The sequence below is a fragment of the Canis aureus genome, chromosome 25 (assembly GCF_053574225.1).
Source record: "Canis aureus isolate CA01 chromosome 25, VMU_Caureus_v.1.0, whole genome shotgun sequence".
NCBI classification, from domain to species: domain Eukaryota; kingdom Metazoa; phylum Chordata; class Mammalia; order Carnivora; family Canidae; genus Canis; species Canis aureus.
The window spans coordinates 39382742-39390793 of NC_135635.1; positions in this window are offsets into that span (position 1 = coordinate 39382742).

Here is an 8052-nt window from a genome sequence, read left to right on the forward strand (position 1 = left end):
TCGTAACTATACTGCATCCCCAGTGTGACTCCGGGAGTACTTGTAGAGTGAGGCTTTCGTGCGCATCGAGTCTTTTCATTCCTGCGAGACGAAAAACCCCAAGGTGTAAGGAAGGTATCTGTTATTACTTTAACTTTATAGATAAGGAAATTGATGCTCATAAAAATTTAGAGATTTCGGGATGCCTGGGTGGCTCAGTGGTTGAGCGTCTGCCTTTGGCTCAGGGCGTGATCCTAGAGTCCCGGAATTGAGTCCCACATCCGGCTCCCTGCATGGAGCCTGCTTCTCCCTCTGCCTGTGTCTCTGCCTCTATCTCTGTGTCTCTATGAATAAATAAAATCTTAAAAAAAAAGTTAGAGATTTCAAATTGAACACCTATAAAAAAAAATAAAGTTAGAGATTTGCCTGGAACTCATGTCTCTTCAAGCTGGAAACTATCTTTCCACGTTACCATGATACTTTAGGAAAAATAATAAATAACTAACAGTTCTATAGTATTTTACATCATACGGGCTTGCAGAAGGTCAAATAAGAATAAAGTTAATGACGTTTTGGAGGACTTTGTGTTAGATGCTGAATGAAGAGGTTTAGTTAATTCATTTGATGCTTATAACAATCTATTATTTTTATTTTCTAGATGGAAAAACTGAGGCCCAGGGAAGTTAAGTAATTTATAAACAATGGAAAGAAAGGAAAGTGAGAAAAAAAGAGAACATAAATGAAGAAAGTATCACAGGACTGGTAGACTGCTGAAGAGGAAGGGACCTTAAACTCAAAGTTTATGGTCCACATGGCTGAGTTTATGGTAGCAAATGAGAAGCAGAAACAGACAAAGGAGATGGAGAGAGGAGAAGGAGGAAAAAAGGAGAGGAAGAGGTAGAGGAAAAAGTAAAGAAGAAAAGAATGGGAGGGGCACCTGGGTGGCTCAATTGGTTAGGCATCTGCCTTCCACTCAGGTCATGATCTCAGGGTCCTGGCATCAAGCTCTGCATCAGGCTCTTTCCTCAGCATTGGGTCAGCTTCTCCCTCTGCCTCTCCCTCTATGATCTCTGGCTCTCACTCTCTCTCAAATAAATAAAATCTTTTTTAAAAAAGAAAAGAATGGGAGAGATGATACATAAAAGTGAGGAGAAGGAATCAAAAGCATTATAAAACATCCAAAATTTGAAAGAACCAAAGAATTAATGAGTCCAAACTTCTCAATTTAATTTTTTTTTTAATTTTAAAGTTTTATGTATTTATTTGACAGAGAGAGCACAAGTAGGCAGAGTGGCAGAGTGGCAGGCAGAGGGAGAAGCAGGCTCCCCCCTGAGCAGAGAGCTCAGTGTTGGGCTCCATCCTAAGAGCCTGGGATCATGACCAGAGCCGAAGACAGGTGCTTAACTGCCTGAGCCACCAGGTGCCCCAATCTTCTCAATTTAAAGAGGGAAGGGAAAAAAATGCAAGGAAAGAACAAGAGCCCACGTATGTTCTATTATGTACCATGTTTCTATCTGTTCGACTTTTCTTTAAGAATTTTTTTTAGAGTAATTTTTTTTAGGTTTATAATAACATTGACAGTGAGGTACAAAGATTTCTCATACTAACTCCTGCTCCCACACGTATATAACCTCCCCATTAACAACATCACTCACCAGGATGGTACATTTTTGTACCAAAGATGAACCAATATTGACTACATCATAATCACTGGAAATCCATAATTTATCTAGGATTTCAGTCTTGGTAGTGTACATTCAATGGGTTTGGATAATGTATAGTGACATATATCCATCATTACAATATCATACAGAGTATTTTCACTGCCCCCAAAATTCTCTGTGCCCTACCTGTTCATCTCACCCCACCCACAACCCCTGGCAACTACTGATCTTTCTTCATTGTCTCCACAGTTTTACCTTTTCAAGAATGTCATAGAGTGGAAATCACACCATATGTGGCCTTCTCATGTTGGCTTTTTGCACTTCAAGATTCTTCCATGTTTTTTATTTTCTTTTTTTTTTCTTCCATGTTTTTTTAAAATTTTATTTATTTATTCATAGAGAGAGAGAGAGGCAGAGACACAGGCAGAGGGAGAAGCAGGCTCCATGCAGGGAGCCCGATGTGGGACTTGATCCTGGGTCTCCAGGATCACACCTCAGGCTGCAGGCCGCGCTAAACCGCTGCGCCACGGGGGCTGCCCTCTTCCATGTTTTTTCATGGCTTAATAGCTCATTTCATTTTAGCAGCACTAGTCTTCCATTGCCTGGATGTACCACAGTTTATTTATCTATTCACTGACTAAAGGACATCTTGGTTACTCCCAAGTTTTGGCAATTATGAATAAAGCTGCTGTAAACATTCATGTGCAGGTTTTTTTTTAATTTTTTTAATTTATTTATGATAGTCACAGAGAGAGAGAGGCAGAGACACAGGAAGAGGGAGAAGCAGGCTCCATGCACCGGGAGCCCGACGTGGGATTCGATCCCGGGTCTCCAGGATCGCACCCGGGGCCAAAGGCAGGCGCTAAACCACTGCGCCACCCAGGGATCCCTGCAGGGTTTTGTGTAGACAAAATTTTCTGCTCCTTTGGGTAAACATCAAGGAGCATGATCACTGGACCATATGGCAAGGGTATGTTTCGTTTGGTAAGAAACCACCAAACTGTTTTCAAAAGTGTCTGTACTCATCAGCAATGTATGAAAGTTTCTTTGTTTTTGCTTTTTTCATTGTTAGAGAGAGAAAGAGGGAGAGAGCATGAGCAGGGAGGGGAGAGGAAGGGGGAAAAGGAGAGAGAGAATCCCAAGCAAGCTTCGTGCTCAGTGTGGAGACTGGACTCCACTCGATTCCACGACTCTGAGATCATGACCTGAGCGGAAATCAAGAGTTGGATGCTTAACCAACTGAGCTACCCAGGCACCCCTTATAGTTTCCATTGCTTCACATCCTGGCTAGCTTTTGGTATTGTCAGTGTTCCAGATTTTGACCATTCTACTAGGTGTGTAGTGGTATCTCACTGTTGTTTTAATTTGCATTTCCCTGATGACATGATGTGGAACATCTTTTCATGTGCTTACTTGCCATCTGTGGGTCTTTGGTAGAGTATATGTTAAGATTAATTGGGTTGTTTGTTTTCTTATTTGTTGAGTTTTAAGACTTCTTTGTTTATTTTGGATAATAATCCTTTATCAGATGTGTATTTTGCAAATATTATCTACCAGTCTATGACTTGTGTTCTAATTCTCTTCTTCTAATTGGTCTATTGCAGAGCAGAAGTTTTTTGTATTAAATCCAGCTTATCAATTATTTCTTCAATAGATTGTGTCTTTGATGTTGTATCTAAAAAGGCATCACCATACTCAAGGTCATCTAGGTTGTTTCCTATGCTATCTTCCAGGAGTTTTTTACAGTTTTGCATTTTAGGTTTAGGTCTCTGATGCATTTTGACTTAATTTTTGTGAAGAATATAAACTCTGTGCCTGAATTCTTTCTTTCTTTCTTCATGTGAATATACAGTTGTTCCAGCATCATTTTTTGAAGAGATTGTCTTTGGGGGGGATCAAACCATTTTATTGAAGGGCTTCAGAGAGGGATCCCTGGGTGGCGCTGCCGTTTAGCGCCTGCCTTTGGCCCAGGGCATGATCCTGGAGACCTGGGATTGAATCCCACATCGGGCTCCCAGGGCATGGAGCCTGCTTCTCCCTCTGCCTGTGTCTCTGCCTCTCTCTCTCTGTGACTATCATAAATAAATAAAAATTAAAAAAAAATAATGAAGGGCTTCAGAGAAAGGTCAAAGAAGTTGGAGCACAGTGAGATTCGACATCCTCAGCTTCCCAGTTATTGAAAATGAAGAACTCATCTTTGATCCATTGTTTTGCTTTTACTCTTTTGTCATAAGTTACTTGACTATATATATAGGGGTCTATTTCTGGGCTCTCTATTCTGGTCCACTGATCTTTTCGTCTGTTCTTTCACCAATACTCCACTACCCTGATTACTATAACTTTATAGTAAGTCTTGAAATCAGATAGTGTCAGTCTTCCAACTTTGTTTTCCCCTTTCAGTACTGTATGAGCTATTCTAGGCCTTTTGCCTCTCCGTATAAAATTTAGAATCACGGGATCCCTGGGTGGCGCAGTGGTTTAGCGCCTGCCTTTGGCCCAGGGCGTGATCCTGGAGACCCGGGATCGAATCCCACGTCAGGCTCCCGGTGCATGGAGCCTGCTTCTCCCTCTGCCTATGTCTCTGCCTCTCTCTCTCTCTCTCTCTGTGACTATCATAAATAAATAAAAATTTAAAAAAAAATTCTATAAAAAAAAAAAAAAGAATCACTTTGTTAATATCCATAAAATAACTTGCTAAGTGTGAGATTGGGATTGCATTGAATCTATAGATCAAATTGGGAAGAACTGATATCTTGATAATATTGGGTCTTCATAGCTATAAACATGAATTATCTCAACATTTATTTAATTCTTTAATTTTATTCATCAGAGCTTTTTAAAAAAAGATTTTATTTACTCATGAGAGAACAGAGAGAGAGGCAGAGACACAGGCAGGGGGAGAAGCAGGCTCCCTGTGGGGAGCCTGATGTGGGACTTGATCTCAGGATCCTGGGATCATACATGAGCCATCCAGGTGTCCAGTTCATCAGAGTTTTATATTTTTTTCATATAGCTCTTATGTATATTTTGTAAGATTTATACCAAAATATTTCACTCTGGGGGGTGCTAATCCAGTAATTCACTCTTGGTGTATAGAAAAGCAATTGATTTTTTTGAGTTTTTGAGTTTTTTTGTTTTAAGATTTTATTTTTAAGCAATCTCTACACCCATCTCGGGGCTCGAACTTACAACCCCAAGATCAAGAACTGCTTACCACACCAGCCAGGTCCCCCAAACCTTACTATACTTGCTTATTAGTTCCAGGAGGGTTTTTTTTTTTTTAATCAATTCTTTCAGATTCCCCACATAAATGATTATGTCATCTACAAAGACAGTTTGATGTCTTTGTTCCCAATCTGTAAATGTTTTATTTTCTTCTTAAGTTTTTATTTTATTTTAGGGCAGCCCGGATGGCTCAGCGGTTCAGCGCCACCTTTGGCCCAGGGCCTCATCCTGGAGGCCCGGGATCGAGTCCCACGTCAGGCTCCCTACATGGAGCCTGCTTCTCCCTCTGCCTGTGTCTCTGCCTCTCTCTCTCTCTCTCTCTCTTTCTCTCTCTCTGTGTGTGTGTCTCTCGTGAATAAACAAATAAAATCTTAAAAAAATAAAATTTTATTTTAAATTCAATTAACATATAGTGTATTATTAGTTTCAGAAATAGAGTTCAGTGATTCACAAGTTGTGTATAATACCCAGGGTATATCATGTACCCTCCTTAATACCTATTACCCAATTATCCCATCCTCTTACCTCCCTCTCCTCCAGCAACCTTCAGCTTGTTTACTATGACTGAGTATCTTATGGTTTGTCTCCCTCACTGATTTCATCTTGTTTTATTTTTCCCTCCCTTCCTCTATGCTCCTCTGTTTTGTTTCTTAAATTCCACATATGAGTGAAGTCATAGGATGATTGTCTTTCTCTAGTTGACTTATTTTGCTTAGCCTAATACTCTCTAGTTCCATCCACATCATTGCAATGGCAAGATTTAATTTTTTATGCTGAGTAATATTCCATTGTATACATATGCCACATCTTTATCTATTCACCTGTTGATGGACATCTCAACTCTTTCCACAGTTTAGCTAGTGTGGACATTGCTGCTATAAACAATGGGGTTCAGGTGCCCCTTTGGATCACTATGTTTGTATCTTCGGGGTAAATACCTAGTAGTGCAATTGCTGGGTCCTAGGGTAGTCCTTTATTTTTTTAACCTTAATACATTATCAAGGATTTCCAATACAGTGTTGAAGAAGAATGGTGAGAAGGGACATCCTTGCCTTCTACCTGATCTTAGTGAGAATGCTAGTTTCTTACCATTAAGTATGATGTTAGCTGTAGGGTGTTGTTGTTGTTGATATTCAATCCTTACAACAACCCTTTGAGGTGTTTATTAATATCTTAGTTAACCTGTGAGGACACGGAGAATCACAGAAGTTAAATAGTTTATTGATGGCCAATATAAGTGATGGAGCTGAGATCCAGATGCAAGTTTGTCTGATTTTAACACTGTGTTAAGAAAGAAAAGAAGGGCAGCCCGGGTGGCTCAGTGGTTTAGCACCTGCCTTTGGTTCAGGGCCTGATCCTGGAGACCCGGAAACAAAGCATGGAGCCTGCTTCTCCCTCTTCCTGTGTCTCTGCCTCTCTCTCTCTCACTCTCTCTCTCTGTGTCTCTCATGAATAAATAAATAAAATATTAAAAAAGAAAGAAAGAAAAGAAAAGGGGAACCTGGGCAGCTCAGTCAGTTAAGCATCTGCCTTTAGCTAAGGTCATGATCCCATGATCCCTGTTGGGCTTCCTGCTCAGCGGGGAATCTATTTCTCCCTCTCCCTCTGCTCCTCTCCCTGCTTGTGCTCTCTCTCATGCTCTCTCTCAAATAAATAAAACCTAAAAGAAAGAAAGAAAGAAAGAAAGAAAGAAAGAAAGAAAGAAAGAAAGAAGGAAAGAAAGAGGGGATCCCTGGGTGGCGCAGCGGTTTAGCGCCTGCCTTTGGCCCAGGGCGTGATCCTGGAGACCCGGGATCGAATCCCACGTCGGGCTCCCGGTGCATGGAGCCTGCTTCTCCCTCTGCCTATGTCTCTGCCTCTCTCTCTTTCTCTCTCAATCTGTGACTATGATAAATTTAAAAAAAAAAATTAAAAAAAAATAAAAAAAAAGAAAGAAAGAAAGAAGAAAGAAAGAAAGAAAGAAAGAAAGAAAAGAAAAAAGGGTGCTTGGCTGGCATGAGACTCTTGATCTCAGGGTTTGAGTCCCACATTGGATATAGAGGTTATTTTAAAAAATAAAATCTGAGAGAGAGAGAGAGAGAGAGAGAGAGAAGGAAGAGCAGAAAGGAAAGAGAGAAGAGAAGAGGGAGAAATGATAATTTGAGATCTAGTCCTGATTCATCCTTAAACCAGCTTAAAGCAGATTGTGCCATCCTCTACTGTATCTTCAAAGTGAGAGAACAGACAACAGAATTTTTTAAAAAAGATTTTATTATTTTTAAAGTGATCTCTACATCCACGTGGGACTTGAACCCACAATCCCAAAATCAAAAGTCACACACTCCACAGACTAAGCCAGCCAAGTGCCCTTAGACAGCAGTATTTTTTTTTTTTTGAGAGAGAGAGAGAGAGAGAAGAAGAGTGTGTGAATGATTGGGAGGGGGGAGGGACAGAGAGAGAGAGAATCTCAAGCAGGCTCCATGCTCAGTGTAGAGCCCACAGGGGGCTCCATCCCACAATCCCAAGATCATGACCTGAGCTAAAATCAAGAGTTGGTTGCCCAACCAACTGAGACACTCAGGCACCCCTAGACAACAGACTTTCTTTCTTTCTTTTTTTTTTTTTTAATTTGTATTTATTTATTCATCAGAGACACAGAGAGAGAGACAGACAGACATAGGCAGAGGGAGGAGCAGGCTCCATGCAGGAAGCCCGATGCAGGACCTGATCCCAGGACTTCGAGACCATGCCCTGAGCCAAAGGCAGACACTCAACCCCTAAGCCACTCAGGCATCCCAACAACAGACTTTCTAAAGCCAATTTTGATTTTTATGTTTATGAAACAGAGAAGGAGGAATAAGGAGAGAAAATGAGAGAACAATAAATAAGTAGAAAAGGAAAATTTGGAGAAATAAAGGAAAAGGGATGGACGATGGACTAAAAAAAGTGAGATTAGAAAGAGCAAAGCATAGGACGCCTGGGTGACTCAGCAGTTGGGTGTCTTCCTTTGGCTCAGGGCATGATCCTGGGGTCCTGGGATGGAGTCCTGCATCAGACTCCCCGCGAGAGGCCTCCTTCTCCTTCTGCCTGTGTCTCTGCCTCTCTCTCTCTGTATCTCTCATGAATAAATAAATAAATAATCTTAAAAAAAAAAAAAGAAAGAAAGAAACAGCAAAGCACTCAAATGGTTCTGTCTGTTGAGCAG